Below are 17,150 nucleotides of genomic sequence, written 5' to 3'. Positions count from 1 at the left end.
AAAATGAAAAATAGGATCACAATATTACCCAGCAATTCCACTCCTGGGTATATATGTAAAGGAAGTGAAGACAGATATTGAAGAGATATATGCACCCCCATGTTTACTGCATTGTTATTCACAATAGCCAAGATATGGAAACAGCCTAAGTGTCAGTCCATGGCTTAATGGATAGAGGATATGTGATACAGCAGACACATGTGTGCACACAGACACAGACACACAGTGGAATATTATATAGTCACAAGAAAGAGGGCAATCCTGTCCTTTGTGTGTGACAACATGGATGAACCTTGAGTGCCTTATGCTAAGTGAGATAAGTCAGACCAAGAAAGAGAAATTCTGTATAATATCACTTAGATGTGGAATCTAAAAAAGCCAACTTGTAAGACCAGAGAAGGATGGTGGTTACCAGTGGTTGGAAGGTGTAGGAATTAGGGAGATACTGTTTAAAGGTACAAATATGCCATCAGTAGATAAATAAGTCCTATACATCTAGGTTTCCCTGGTGGCTCAGATGGTAAAGAATCTGCCCACAATGGACCTGGGTTTGATCCCTAGGTTGGGAAGATCTTCTGGAAGAGGGCATGGCAACCAACTCCAGTATTTTTGCCTGAAGAATCCTCATGGACACAGGAGCTTGGTGGGCTACAGTCCATGGGGTTGCAAAGAGTTGGACACGAGCAGCTAAGCATAGCACATAGCACACATAATGATTATAAACAATATACTGTATTATAAACTTCAAAGTTGCCAAGGGACTTTATCTTAATTGTTCTCACCACAAGAAAGAAATGATACTGTGATGTGACAGAGGTGTTAGCTAACTCTATCTTGGTCATATGGCAATATAAAAATGTATCATATCAGCACATTGTATACCTTAGACTTATGCAAGGTTATATGTTAATTTATCTCAATAAATAAAATGCACTTCTTAGCTGATTTATACTTGTCACCCTCTTCTCACTCTTCCTCTGACACTAGTTAATATTATTATATTATATATATATCTATTTTATATTATAAACTGTATATGTATAATCAAATTCTCTTTATCTACTGATGCCACCTTAATGTGTGTATGTAGAACAAAATACTCTTACATTCAGTGTTTTCTCAATGTTATGTTTTTAACCCCACTGTCTTTGAGACATGTTAGATGAGATTTCACACGTTTCAACTTCACACATAATTCAGGTTTCTTCTCTTCTTGTATTTCCTGTCCTACTGAATGTCACTATTATATATATAATCCTACGCATCCTTTTTCCTCCTAATGTGAATGTAGTTTCATGTCTTTTCAAATTATCCTTTTCAATCTCTCCTAAATCTCAATTCCTTTTAATCCCCTACTAGCTCTCTCTCAGATTTTGCCTTCATTTTGTCTTTATTGAATCATATAATTGTCATCTCATCTTACAGTCATTTTGATTTTGTGCTTTCCATCTTCCCCAGTGTCACTAAAGTTTGAATCTAAATTTAATGGCAGACTCAGTAATTCAAAAAACAGCTTTTCTGGGCTTCTCTTGTGGACAGTGATTAGGAATTCGCCTTGCAATGCAGGGAACACTGGTTTGATCCCTGGTCCAAGAAGATCCCACATGCCACGGAGCAGCTAAGCCTGTGCACCACAACATCTGCACCTGTGCTTAGAGCCCACAAACCACAGCTACTGTGCCCATGTGCTGCCACCACTAAAACCCGTGTGCCCTAGGGGCTGTGCTCCACAGTAATAGAAGCCACCACAATGAGAAGCCCTGGGTATTTATGCAAAGGAAGTGAAGACTGGATATGGATGAGATACACGCAGTGTGCATGTGCACACTGCAACTAGAGAAAGCCTGCGCACAGCAGTAAGGACCCAGCGCAGCCAAAACATAAATTCATTGAAAAAGAGAACAACTTTTCCAACTGAGTTATCTAAAATATCTAGATAAATTTTTAAGACAAATTCTTTGAAGTCTCAAGGAATTTAATAGATAGTGAAATAATATCTGATGGAAGAGGTAAATAAATTTGAAGCAAATGAAACACCTCCATTACAAATTAAAGACAACATTTAGGATACCGTGGCATACACCTCGGAAGACAAAAGAAATTCACAATCAGACATAGCATAGTGAAACTGCAGAAAATACTATAGGAAAGGCAAAGCATTTAGAGAAAAGCAGATTTTTTTACAAACTAATGTATTTTAATTAGAGAATAATTACTTTACAATATTGTGATGGTTTGCCACACATCAACATGAGTCAGCCACAGGTATATAGGTGTCCCCCACAATTCTGAACCCCCTTCCCACCTTCCTCCCCACCCTGTCGTGGGTTGTCCCAGAGCACCTACTCTGGATGCTCTGCTTCATGCATCAAACTTGCACTGGTCATCTGTTTTACATATGGTAATGTACATGTCTCAATGGTATTCTCTCGAATCATCCCACCCTCAACTTCCCCTACTGAGTTCAAAAGTCTGTTTTTTACATCTGTGTCTCACTTGCTGGCCTGCATGTAGGATTGTCGGTACTGTCTTTCTAAATTCCATATATATGTGTTATTATACAGTATTTGTCTTTCTCTTCCTGATTTACTTCATTCTGTATAATAGGCTCCAGGCTCATCCACCTCATTAGAACTGACTCAAATGCACTCTTTTAAATAGCTGAGTAATATTTCATTGTGTATATGTACCACAACTTCCTTATCCATTCATCTGTCAACAGATGTCTAGGTTGCTTCCATGTCCCAGCTATTGTAAATAGTGCTGCACTGAACACTAGGGTACATGTGTCTCTTTTAATTCTGGTTTCCTTGGAGTGTATGCCCAGCAGTGGGATTACTGGGTGGTATGGCAGTTCTATGCCCAGTTTTTTAAGGAATCTCCACACTGTTCTCCATAGAGGCTGTACCAGTTTGCATCCCTACCAACAGTGTAAGAGCATTCCCTTTTCTCCACACCCTCTCCAGCATTTATTGTTTATAGACTTTGATGCTGGCCATTCTGACCAATGTGAGATGATACTTCATGGTGGTTTTGATTTGCATTTATCTAATAATGAGTGATGTTGAACATCTTTTCATGTGTTTATTAGCCATGTGTATGTCTTCTTTGGAGAAATGTCTTTTTACATCTTTTGCCCAGTTTTTGATTGGATTGTTCATTTTGCTGATATTGAGCTACATGAGCTGCTTGTATATTTTGGAGACTAATTCTTTGTCAGTTCTTTTGCTTGCTATTACTTTCTCCCATTCTGATGACTGTCTGAGAAAAGCGGATTTTATCTTCAAATGATAATTAGAGGGAATGATGACCTCAACAGCACTGGTGGAAGCCAGAAGGCAGTAGGATGGAGTGTTATACCAACTGAAAGAAAATAACTGATAGAGTTCTATACAGAGTTTAAAATATCCTTAAAGAATTATGATGGAAGAAAAACATAATTGAAAACAGCACAGTAACAGAATTTGTTACCTGGAAATGCGCATTGAAGGAACTACTAAGGCATGTTGTTTCAGGAGAAGGAAAATATCACCAAAGAATAGTCAGAGATGCAGGAAAAGATGGTGAGCAACAAAGGAATAAAAATATGGAAAAATCTAAATAAATGCATAAAACAGTGGGGTTTAAAATACATGATGGCAATTGCATTTAGACTGGCGTTTTTGCCAAATGGGTTTAAAGGACCCTCAGTTCCTTGAGGTATTTGAGAGGAAGATGAAAGATTCTACTGATTTTGTAGAATATATGTTGCAATGTCTAGTATAATCTCAAATATAAGAGTCAAGAATATATAGCTGTCAAACTAACACAGGAAAATAAAATAAGAAATGTTTGATTATACAACTTGTCAAAATTTGTGGGCTACAGTAAAAGCCTTGCTTAGAGGGAAATTTACATTGAATGCATACATAACAAAAGAATAATTATATGAAAACAATAATCTAAGTTTCCATCTGAGGAAATGAAGAGAAAATTAAATCCAAGTAAGCAAGAGAAAAGAAATAAGAACTAAAAAACCATTAAAATTGAAAATAGGAAATCAATAGAAAAAAATCAGTAAAAGTATAACATGACTCTTTGGAAATAGCAACAAAACTAATAATTCAGACTGTGAAAAGAGGGAAGATACAAATTACTAATATCAGAAATAAAATAGGGGTTATGAATTCTATAGACATTGAGGATGAAAAAAAGAGTATTATGAAAAACTGTTTGCTCTCACATTTGATAGCTTAGATAAAATATATCAATTCCTTGGAAGACAATAAACTATTAAGCTTACATGAGAGGAAATAAATTATCTGAATAGGCCTGTGTCTGTTAAAAAAAATTGAATCAATATTTAACAACCATCCAGAACAGAAAGCACCAGTCCCAGTGGGATTCACTGGTGAATTCTACCAAACATTTAAGGAAGAAACTGTCCCAAATATCTACAATCTCTTTCAGAGGACAGAAGCAGAAGGAATACTTCCTAATTTAGTTCATGAGGTCAGCATTACCATAGTACCAAAACCAGTTAAGGACATTACAAGGAAGAAAACTGAAAACCTATATATCTGGTGAAAAAAAAAAATAACAAATTAATAATGTAAAAAGGAGTGTGGGATTTACCTCAGGTAAGCAAAAGTGGATTCAACGTTCAGAATCAATTCATGTAATATACTACAGTGAACCAAGAAGAAAAACCACATGGAGAGAACCCATTTGACAAAATCAAATACTCAGTCATTATTCAAACTTCCAGCAAGCTAAGAATAGAGGGGAACTTACTGAACTTGATAAAAGACATTAACAAAAGCCCTACTATTAACATTACACTTAATGGTAAGAACCTAGAAGCTTTCCTCTTAAAGAAAAATAGGTTAAGGATATCCCCTCTCATCACTCCTATCACACATTCTATTGGAAGAGTTAGTTAATAAGATAAGGAAATGTAATATACTGATTGGGAAGAAATAAATAAAATATGTCTTTGTTTGTAGATGACACTATGTAAAAAATGCCACAGAATCAACAAAAAAATCTCCTAGAACTGATAAGTGAATGCAACAGAATTGTAGAATATAACAGTTATAATACTAAAACTATTGTTTTTAATATGCTAGCAATAAGCAATTGGAATTTGAGATTAAAAACACAGTACCATTTAAACTAGCACCCTCACAAAATAAATACTTAAATATAAACCTAGTAAAATATGTGCAAGATCTATATAAGGAAAACTACAAAACTCTGATGAAAGAAATCAAGGAATATCTATATAAATGGAGAGATATTTATGTTTAATATTGTTAAGACATCAGTTCTTCCCAACTTAATTTATAGAGACAGTGTCTTCTTCAGCCCCACAATTTGAAAGCATCAATATTTCAGCATTCAGCTTTCTTTATGGTCCAACTCTCACATTTGTACATAAGTGCTAGAAAACCTATAGCTTTGACTATATGGACCTGTGTTGACCAAGTGATGTCTGCTTTTCAATATGCTGTCAAGGTTATTGTTACTGTATAGCAAAAAAAAAAAAAAAAAAAAAGAATTGAGCTATAAAGCTATGAAACACAGAAGAATCTTAATTCACATTGCTGTGTGAAAGAGACCAGTCTGATAATGCTACATACTTTATTATTCCAACTATATGAAATAGTGGAAGTCAAAACTATGGAGACTGTAAAAAAGATCAGTGGTTGCCAGGGGTTGTGGAGAGAAAAAAAAAAAATTGGTGCCAATAGACTTGCTTAATGTAGGGTTGCCACAAAACTTCAGTTTGTAAAAAACACAGTATCCACAAAGCACAATAAAATGAGATATGCCTATATAACTATTCAGTTCAGTTCAGTTGTTCAGTCGTGTCCAACTCTTTGTGATCCCATGGACTGCAGCACACCAGGCCTCCCTGTCCATCACTAACTCCCGGAGTTTACCCGAACTCATGTCCATTGAGTCGGTGATGCCATCCAACCATCTCATCCTCTGTCGTCCCTTTCTCGGCCTGCCTCAATCTTTCCCAGCATTTGGGTCTTTTCAAATGAGTCAGCTTTTCGCATCAGGTGGCCAAAGTTTTGGAGTTTCAGCTTCAACATCAGTCCTTCCAATGAACACCCAGGACTGATCTTCTTTAGGATGGACTGGTTGGATCTCCTTGCAGTCCAAGGGACTCTCAAGATTCTTCTCCAACACCGCAGATCGAAAGCATCAGTTCTTCAGTGCTCAGCTTTCTTTATAGTCCAACTCTCATATCCATGCATGACTACTGGAAAAACCACAGTTTTGACTAGATGGACCTTTGTTGGCAAAGTAATGTCTCTGCTTTTTAATATGCTGTCCAGGTTGGTCATAACTTTTCTTCCAAGGAGTAAGCATCTTTTACTTTCATGGCTGCAGTCACCATCTGCAGTGATTTTGGAGCCCCCCCAAAAATAAAGTCTGCCACTGTTTCCCCATCTATTTGCCATGAAGTGATGAGACCAGATGTCATGATCTTAGTTTTCTGAATGTTGAGCTTTAAGTCAACTTTTTCACTGTTCTCTTTTACTTTCATTAAGAGGCTCTTCAGTTCTTCACTTTCTGCCATAAGGTTGGTGTCATCTGCTTTTCTGAGGTTATTGATATTTCTCTGGCAATCTTGATTCCAGCTTGTGCTTCATCCAGCCCAGCATTTCTCATGATGTACTCTGCATATAAGTTAAATGAGCCAGGTGACAATATATAGCCTTGACGTACTCCTTTTCCTATTCGGAACCAGTCTGTTGTTCTATGTCCAGTTCTAACTATTGCTTCCTGACCTGCATACAGATTTCTCAAGAGGCAGGTCAGGTGGTCTGGCATTCCCATCTCTTTCAGAATATTTGTGATCCACACAGCCAAAGGCTTTGGCATAGTCAATAAAGCAGAGTAGATGTTTTTCTGGAACTCTCTTGCTTTTTCGATGATCCAGCAGATGTTGGCAATTTGATCTCTGGTTCCTCTGCCTTTTCTAAAACCAACTCGAACATCTGGAAGTTCATGGCTCAGATATTGCTGAAGCCTGGCTTGGAGAATTTTGAGCATTACTTTATTTGCATGTGAAATGAGTGCAATTATGCGGTAGTTTGAGCATTCTTTGACATTGGTACACCTATTAGAATGGCTAAAATTCATATCACTAGCAACACAGATTGCTGACAAGGGTGTGATGTGAAAAAAACTCTTATTCATTGCTTCTGGGAATGCAAATGGAATAGCTACTTTGAAAGACAGTTTCATTCTTACAAAGCTTAATGTTCTTTTTCCATATGACTAGCAATCATGCTCCTTGGTATTTATACCTAAATTATACTCACAAAAACTAGTACAAAGATGTCTATAGCAACTTTATTTATAATTTCAAAAACTTGGAGACAACCAAGACATCCTTCAGTAGGTGAGTGGATAAATAGTGATCCTTTTAGACAATGGAATATTATTCAGTTCTATCTAAACAAAATGAAAAGAATTAAATGAAACGAAATGAGAAGACATGGAGGAAATGTAAATGTATATTACTAAATGTATAAAGGCAGATCAAAAGGCAGTATACTGTGATTCCAACTGTAATATATTCTGGAAAAAACAAAATTATAGTGAAAGCACAAAGATGAGTGGTTACAAGGAAAGGGTGAGAAGGAGGAGCACAGGGGATTTTTAGGGCAATGAACCTATTCTGTGTATTTAAAAGTTTCTTACACTTCATTAGACATTTTTCAAAACCCATAGAATATGCAAGACATATATAAACTATGTGCTCTGGGTGATACTGACATTTCAGTGTGGGTTCATCAATATAACAAATGTGCCACTTTGTTGGGGGATATTGATAATGCAGGAGATCACGCATTTGTGGGACCAAGAGGCATATGGGAAATCTCTGTAACTTCTGCTCATTTTTGTGTAAACCTGAAACTGCTCTAAAAAATAAATTCAGTAAAAGTAAAGCAAAGTTTACAGGCTTGGTGAAATTGAATCTACAACTACTTTAGGAAAGATTTAATATTACCATGTATTTTGTACCTGATAAAACAAACCAAGAAAAAATCAGTAAATACAAAGAGCACTCAAACAAAATGATTAACAGCTCAACCTAATGTCCTCATTTAAAACTGGTCACAACATGTTTGCATTGTGTCTCCAAGACTTGTGGGAAGCCTCTAGTCTCAGCACCAGCAAACTGCTCATCTGGACAGAAGACAGACACATATTTGGGTAGTGTTTGTGGACAGTTGAAAGGAGAGAAGTAGTTGAGTACCTGGGGTGAGGGCAGGAAGATATGTATTTGAAGACCGATCTAGAGATCTGCCTAAGACAGAAATGTGGTCTTCAGCAGACAGGACTCCCCATGAAGGTGCATCAAAAAAGGATGTCCCAATTTGCACTTATCACCAGATTTCCAGACCTCTTCCTCCTTTTGTTTTCCCATCACATTCATCCCACTCTAATTTTTCCAGTGTCTCAGGTTCCAAATAGTTCTCTTTGACTTCTGTGTCTCTTTAGCTCATTACAATCAGACATCATATTCTCAAATTTTTCCATCCTGTTCAAACCCATGAACAGGTTTGTCATACAAACCCATATATGATACCATACATATCATAGACTATGTATCAGGTGTTCTGATGAAAATGGGGTTATAGGTATGAATAAGACATGGTCAGAGAAGGTTCTGCATCAGTCTAGGAGGAAAGAAAATCATGAGTAGTCTAGGAGGAGGGAGAAACAGTTTTAACAGGAGCTCCTCTAATCCTCACTAGACTAATTTTAGTTCTTGATTCTCTAGAGAATGCATAAGGTTCATCCACCTTCTTTGAGCCTTGCTGTCTCAGTTCAGTTCCATTCAGTCACTCAGTCATGTCCAACTCTTTGTGACCCCATGAATTGCACCATGCCATGCTTCCCTGTCCATCACCATCTCCCAGAGCTTGCTCAAACTCATGTCCATTGAGTTGGTGATGCCAACCAACCATCTTGTCCTCTGTTTTCCCCTTTTCCTTCTGCTTTCAATCTTTCCAGCATCAGGGTCTCTCCCAATAAGTCAGTTCTTCACATCAGGTGGCCAAAGTATTGGAGCTTCAGGTTCAGCATCATTCCTTCCAAGGAATATTCAGGACTGACTTCCTTTATGATGGACTGGTTGGATCTCCTTGCTGTCCAAAGGACTCTCAAGAATCTTCTCCAACACCACAGTTCAAAAGCATCAATTCTTTATCTCTCAGCTTTCTTTATACTCCAGCTCTCATATCCATACATGACTACTGGAAAAACCTTAGCTCTGACTAGATGGACCTTTCTTGGCAAAGTACTGTCTCTGCTTTTTAATATGCTGTCTAGGTTGGTCATAACTTCTCTTGCAAGAAGCAAGTATCTTTTAATTTCATGGATGCAGTCAGCATCTGCAGTGATCTTGGAGCCGAAGAAAATAAAGTCTCTCACTGTTTCCATTGTTTCCCCATCTATTTGCTGTGAAGTGATGGGACCGGATGCCATGATCTTCATTTGTTGAATGTTGAGTTTTAATCAGCTTTTTCACTCTCCTATTTCACTTTCATCAAGGGGCTCTTGAGTTCCTCTTCACTTTCTGCCATAAGAGTGGTGTTACCTGCATGTCTGAGATTATTGATATTCCTCCTGGCAGTCTTGATTCCAGCTTGTGCTTCATCCAGCCTGGCATTTTGCATGATGTACTCTGCATACAAGTTAAATAAGCAGGGTGACAATATAGTCTTGATGTACTCCTTTCCCAATTTGGAACCAGTCTGTTGTTCCATGTCTGGTTCTAAGTGTTGCTTCTTGACCTGCATACAGATTTCTCAAGAGGCAGGTAAGGTGGTCTGGTATTCCCATCTCTTTAAGAATTTTCTGAAGTTTGTTGCAATCCACACAAAAGCTTTAGTGTAGTCAGTGAAGCAGAAGTAACTATTTTTCTGAAATTGTCTTGCTTTTTCTATGATCCAATGGATGTTGGCAATTTGATCTCTGGTTCCTCTGCCTTTTATGAAACTAACTTAAACACCTGAAAGTTCACGGTTCATGTCTTGTAGAAGTCTGGCTTGGAGAGTTTTGAGCATTACTTTACTAGCATGTGAGATGAGTGCAATTGTCTGGTAGTTTGAGCATTCTTTGCCATTGTTCTTCTTTGGGATTGGAATGAAAGCTGACCTTTTCAAGTCCAGTGGCCGCTGCTGAGTTTTCCAAATTGCTGGCATATTGAGTGCAGTGCTTTAACAGCATCATCTTTCAGGATTTGAAATAGCTCAAGTGGAATTCCATCACCTTCTCTAGCTGTTTATAGTGATGCTTCCGAAGGCCCACTTGACTTTGTATTCCAAGATGTCTGGCTCTAGGTGAGTGATCACACCATCATGGTTATCTGAGTCATGAAGATCTTTTTTGTATAATTCTTCTGTGTATTCTTACCACCTCTTCTTAATATCTTCTGCTTCTGTTAGATCCATATCATTTCTGTCCTTTATTTTGCCCATCTTTTCATGACATGTTCCCTTGGTATCTTTGATTTTCTTGAAGACATTTCTAGTCTTTCCCATTCTATTGTTTTCCTCTATTTCTTTGTATTGATCACTGAGGAAGGCCTTCTTATCTCTCCTTGCTATTTGGAACTCTGCATTCAAATGGGTCTATCTTTCCTTTTCTCCTTTGCCTTTAGCTTCTCTTCTTTCCTCAGCTATTTGTAAGGCCTCCTCAGAAAGCCATTCTGCCTTTTTGCATTTCTTTTTCTTGGTGTTGGCCTTGATCACTGTCTCCTGTACAGTGTCACAAATCTCCTTCCATAGTTCTTCAGACACTATTAGTTTTAATCCCTTGACTCTATTTGTCACTTCCACTGTATCATCATAAGGGATTTGATTTAGGTCATACCTGAATGGTCTAGTGGTTTTCCCTACTTTCTTCAATTGAAGTCTATATTTGGCAATAAGGAGTTAATGATCTGAGCCACAGTCAGCTCCTGGTCTTGTTTTTGCTGACTGTATAGAGCTTCTCCATCTTTCTTTGTAAAGAATATAACCAACCTGATTTCGGTATTGACCATCTGGTGATGTTCATGTGTAGAGTCTTCTCTTGTATTGTTGGAAGAGGGTGTTTGCTATGACCAGGGCTTATTCTTTGAAAAACTCTGTTAGCCTTTGCCCTACTTCATTCTGTACTCCAAGGCCAAATTTGCCTGTTACTCTAGGTAGCTCTTGACTTCCTACTTTTGCATTCCAGTCCTCTAAGATGAAAAGGATATCTTTTTGGGGTGCTAGTTCTAAAAGGTCTTGTAGGTCTTCATAGAACTGTTCAATTTCAGGTTCTTTAGCATTACTGGTTGGGGCATAGACTTGGATTACTGTGATATTGAATGGTGTGCCTTGGAAACAAACAGAGATCATTCTGTCATTATTGAGATTTCCCCTAAGTACTGCATTTTGGACTCTTGTTGACTATGGGGGCTACTCCATTTCTTCTATCGGATTCTTGCCCACAGTTGTAGATGGAATGGTCATCTGAATTAAATTCACACATTCCAGTCCATTTTAGTTCACTGATTCCTAAAATGTTGATGTTCACTCTTGCCATCTCCTGCTTGACCACTTCCAATTTACCTTGATTGATGGACCTAACATTCCAGGTTCCTATGCAATATTGCTCTTTACGGCATCAGACTTTACTTCCATCTCCAGGCACATCGACAACTGGGCATTGTTTTAGTTTTGGCTCCATCTCTTCATTCTTTCTGTAGTTATTTCTTCGTTCTTCTCCAGTAGCCTATTGGGCACCTACCTTGGGCACCTACTGACCTGGGGAGTTCATCTTTCAGTGTCGTATCTTTTGCCTTTTCATACTGTTCATGGGGTTCTCAAAGCAAGAATACTGAAGTGGTTTGCCATCCCCTTCTCCAGAGAATGCATATGGTTCATCCACCTTCTTTGAGCTTTGCTCTCTCACTTATCCTTTATTTCTTACTTTGCATCTGTCTTATTCCCCTGATTGTTTCATATTAGTCCCCAGACATGCTCAGACATTCCTATTCTAAATAAATACAGGTTGGAGTTTGTCTCCTCTTTAAGTTCTCAACCTCTTTATTCCTTTCACTATAATATTTCCAAAAACTTGAAACATTATCTTAGTAAGTGTGACTATGTGTGCTATGCTGTGCTTAGTTGCTCAGTTGTGTCTGACTCTTTGCGACCCCATGCACTGTAGTCCCCCATGGTCCTCTGTCCATGGAATTCTCCAGGCAGTTCTCCAGTGGGTAGTCATTTCCTTCTCCAGGGGATCTTCCCAACCCAGGGATCGAATCTGGGTTTCCTACACTGCAGGTGGATTCTTTACTCTCTGAGTCATCAAATATGAATAAGCTTAGTTACTCCCAACTCTTTGTGACCCCGTGGACTGTAGCCCACCAGGCTCCTTTGTCCATGGGGATTCTCCAGGCAAAGAATACTGGAGTGGGTTGCCATGCCCTCCTCCAGGGGATCCTCCCAACCCAGGTCTCCCACATTGCAGGCAGATACTTTACCATCTGAATCACCAGGGAAGCCCAAACCAAGGATGCCCCACATTTATTTCAGTGTTTACCAATACTGGTCTTTTGTCAGTAATGTTCTAAGTTCTATAGATTGCTTGCTGAAGAAGACAGAGATGTCATTGCTCACCCACAGTGAGGAGACAGATAATTCATACATAAATTGATATAATATAGTAAATAATAACAATATGATATTAATTATAATACTATTACAATGTTATAATAAATGTAATATTATTATAAGAAGAGGACTACTGATTATAAGGTGGGTTATCTTGTGTGTGTATGTGTGTGTGTGCCCCTGGGTGGAACATCACACATATAACCTCTATTACTCACCCAGCTGTCAAGGTGAGCCCCTCCTTTGCTTCTACCCGCTGCTGTGGAAATGCTTTCAATTTTATTTCTCTTTCTCTCATTTTCCAGAAACAATAGTTTTTCTTCTTTTTTTTTTTTTAAATTTAGCAGTGCCTTGGCAAGGATAGAAAACTTTTCCACATAAGGAAATATTGTCATGTACTATAGATTCTGTCTCAACTTCATTCTTACAACAGAAGTTTAGTTTACAAATAAACATTTCAGTACTGTTTTTATATCCTATGACCCTAGTTATAACTATAATGTTTAAAATAATAACACAGCCTATGAAATTTTGGTTCAGACATTTTCTTCTACAAAGGCTTGATTTAGAATATTATCTGACATTTATCTTATGGTACTGCAATATTTTATTACTTTGCCTGCTGAAAGGAGCCTAAAATCCTCAGCTTTTCTGATAACTGAGAGCTAGAGCAGGTAAGGGTCTATGTTGTGAGAGACTCTCATTGAGATTAGAAGTGGAGTATGTGTAGGGGGCAAGAATATGTGATTAAATGGTTAGAAAAGCATACAAGAGCATTTTCAGGGAGGAATAGACTCTCAGTCATAGGCCTTCAATTCTTGACTGATTTTGGAAACTTTTCTTACAGATTCCCTCTTAGTGCCTTCTCAGAAACCTCTGTAAACATCTGTTATGCCTTCAGTGATTATATTTCATGGTATCCTGGAACCAGCCTATACCGTCTCATGAGAAAATTGGTAAATGTTCAGGATTCTGTAAGACAGTTATTAAGCACAACCATTATGAAAAGTATAATTATATGGGAACATATCTGCAAATATGAAGTGATAAGTAACTCCAGGGGTCCATCCTTCTACTGAAACAATAAATGAGGAAAAAACATCAGAATCTACTTTGTTGAAAATCTGGAAGACAAACGTTTATGTGTGCTGATCAAGAAAAAGGCAACTTAAACATGGGAGGGGAGTGTTGTGGCACTTTTACTTGCCTTTGGGCCACCTTCCTCCCCTGCTTGAGAGAGTCCTGAAGATATAGGTCACATTCCCATTGTGAGACCTTTGTCCCTGCTTTCAAAGGAAAAGGAGCAGGCCCTGATCTCAAAGATTGTGTTTCTGTACTTGGAGCCCCCTGGGGGTTATCTGAAAGACTGAAGAAAGTTTGGTTTTTATTTTGTGCAGCACAGAGCTCCATCAGAATGCAACCAAGTGGAGGGCATTCCTTGCAAACAAGAAAGGTAAAGAGATCACCCCTCTTATCTGGGGGAAGATGTTAAGGTTGAGGTAAACAATAGACCTGTTGAAAACTTGGTAAGAAAGACTGAGAAGAGTCATTTTGTGGGGAAGTGGAACAGTAAAAAGTTCCCTGTGTATAGGATTTATACCTCTAAATGACCTTTAGGTTCAAGAGAAGCAGAAACTAAAGACTAAGGCAGAATTGTAAAGGGCCTAGTTAAGCATTGAAGGATTTAGAAAAGGCACAGGAAGCAGAGATCAAGTTGTCAAGAACCGTTGGATCATAGAAAAAGCAAGAGAATTCCAGAAAAATAGCTACTTCTGCTTCACTGACTACACCAAAGGCTTTGTGTGAATTGTAACAAACTGTGGAAAACTCTTAGAGATGGGAATACCAGACCATCTTACCTGTCTCCTGAGAATCTTCTATGTAGGTCAGGAAGCAACAGCTAGAACTGGTCATGAAACAATGGACTGGTTCCAAACTGGGAAAGGAGTATGTCAAGACTTTATATTGTCACCTTGCTTATTTAACTTATATGCAGAGTACATCATGTGACGTGCCAGGCTGGATGAAGCACAAGCTAGAGTCAAGATGAGTACAATAAAGGACAGAAATGGTATGGACTTAACAGAAGCAAAAGATATTAAGAAGAAGGGGCAAGAATGCACAGAACTATGCAAAAAAGATCTTCATGACCCAGATAATCACGATGGTGTGATCACTCACCTAGAGTCAGACATCCTGGAATGTGAAGTGGGCCTTAGGAAACATCACTATGAACAAAGCTAATGGAGGTGATGCAATTCCAGTTGAGCTATTTCAAATTCTGAAAGTGATGCTGTGAAACCGCTGCACTCAATATGCCAGCAAATTTGGAAAACTCAGTAGTGGCCACAGGACTGGAAAAGGTCATTTTTCATTCCAATCCCAAAGAAAGGTAATGTCAAAGAATGGGTGTGAGAGTTAGACCATAAGGAAGGATGAACTGCAAAGAATTCATGCTTTTGGACTGTGGTGTTGGAGAAGACTCTTGAGAGTCCCTTGGACTACAAGGAGATCAAACCAGTTAATCCTAAAGGAAATCAGTCCTGAATATTAACTGGAAGGACTGATACTGAAGCTGAAGCTCAGCTGAAACTGGGCCACCTGATGCAAAGAGCTGACTCATTAGGAAAGACCCTGATTCTGGGAAGGATTGAAGGCGGGAGAAGGGGACGACAGAGGATGAGATGGATGGTTGAATGGCATCACCAACTCAATGGATATGAGTTTGAGCAAGCTCTGAGAGATGCTGATGGACAGGAAAGCCTGGTGTCCTGAAGTCCATGAGGTCCTTAAGAGTTGGACACGACTGAGTGACTGAACAACAAAGCATTGAAGGCATGCTAAAGTATGTCTTTGTTTTATCTCCAGGCAAAAAAACTCAAACAATGCATAAACTTACCATAAGATAAACGACACATTTCTGAGAGCACATAACGCTAATATTTTTAGAGAAAAAGGTAGAAAAGTGCTAGACATATAACCAAAACCCACAGGAACCAACCAAAACAAACCCTGAGCATAGGAAGTTTATGATTTTAAGAGTTATCTTATTATAAAATTTAAAATATCCAGTTTTCCACAATAAATTAAAAGAACTTGCAAAGAAACAAGAAAATAAGAGCTGTTCACAGAAAAATTAAAAGAAACTATCAATGAGAAATCAAGTCATAGAAGTTATTCAGCAAGGCCTTTAATTCAACTGGCTTAAATATGCTCAAAATAATTAAAGGAATTCATGGACAAAAATTGTATAACTCCAGGGGAATGATATTCCTCAAACAGTGTACACCTCTAAAGAGATGCAGATCATAAAAAGGACCAAACTAATTCTAGGTTTAAAATTACAGTATTGGAAATAAATTCACTGAGAATTTCAACATCAGATTTGAGCAGTCAGAGTTGAATATCAGAGAACTTGAAAACAAGTCATTTAAAATTATCCAATGAGGACAATTTATGAGGAAATAAATAAATAAAATATGAGGAACATAAAGACAAGGGAATGAACAAAAATGAAGAGAGCCTATGAGATCTGTGAGACACCATCAATAATAGAACATACAAATAATGGAAGTTTCATAAGGAGAGAATAGAAATGGATGTAAAAGAATTTTGAAGAAACTATGACCAACAAGACATATTTTGATTAAGTACATGAATCTATATGTACAAGAAGCTCAATGAACTTTAGAAAGGAATACCATAAGAGATCCACACTGAGACATGTTGTAATAAAGCTTTTAAAAGTCAGAGACAAAGGAAGAACCTTGAGAGCAGCAAAAGAGAAATGACTGTCCTATATAACGGAGATTCTTTAAGAAAAGGACTGGACATCTTAGAAGAAACCATGGAGACCAGAGGCAGTGAGATGACATATTTAAAGTACCTAAAGAAAGAGAGTCCCTTGGACTGCAAGGAGATCCAACCAGTCCTTCCTAAAGTATTCATTGGAAGAGTGTTCATTGGAAGGACTGATGCTGAAGCTGAAACTCCAATACTTTGGCCACCTCATGCGAAGAGTTGACTCATTGGAAAAGGCCCTGATGCTGGGAGGAATTGGGGGCAGGAGGCGAAGGGGATGACAGAGGATGAGATGGCTGGATGGCATCACCGACTTGATGGGCATGAGTTTGGGTAAACTCTGGGAGTTGGTGATGGACAGGGAGGCCTGGCCTGCTGCGATTCATGGGGTTGCAAAGAGTCAGACATGGCTGAGCAATTGAACTCAACTGAATTGAACTGAACTGAAAGAAAGAGAAAGCCTATAATTCTATACCTGGCAAAACTATCATTCAAAAATAAAAGAGACATTAAGACATTCCCAGATTAACAAATGCTGAGGGAATTCATCACAAGTAGATGTTCCGATTTGTTCAGTTGCTGAGTTGTGTCAGACTCTATGTGACCCTGTGGACTGTGGCATGTCAGGCTTCCATGTCCTTCACTATTTCGTGGAGTTTGTTCAAATTTATGTTCATTGAGTTGGTGATG

The 17,150-nt window shown here is 38.2% G+C and overlaps 1 protein-coding gene and 1 pseudogene across 2 annotated transcripts in view; both read right to left on the bottom strand.

Moving 5' to 3' along the window:
- Positions 1–17,150, bottom strand: part of LOC122694965 (interferon-induced very large GTPase 1-like) — a 1,416,129-nt gene that overhangs the window by 1,188,918 nt on the left and 210,061 nt on the right. The window lies entirely within an intron of this gene.
- The window catches only part of LOC122694941, a 51,413-nt pseudogene that overhangs the window by 8,516 nt on the left and 25,747 nt on the right, over positions 1–17,150 (bottom strand). The window lies entirely within an intron of this gene.

The sequence above is a fragment of the Cervus elaphus genome, chromosome 1, assembly GCF_910594005.1.
Source record: "Cervus elaphus chromosome 1, mCerEla1.1, whole genome shotgun sequence".
Classification (NCBI taxonomy): domain Eukaryota; kingdom Metazoa; phylum Chordata; class Mammalia; order Artiodactyla; family Cervidae; genus Cervus; species Cervus elaphus.
Note: the sequence above shows the minus strand (reverse complement) of the source record. Positions and strands in the feature narration are given on the sequence as shown.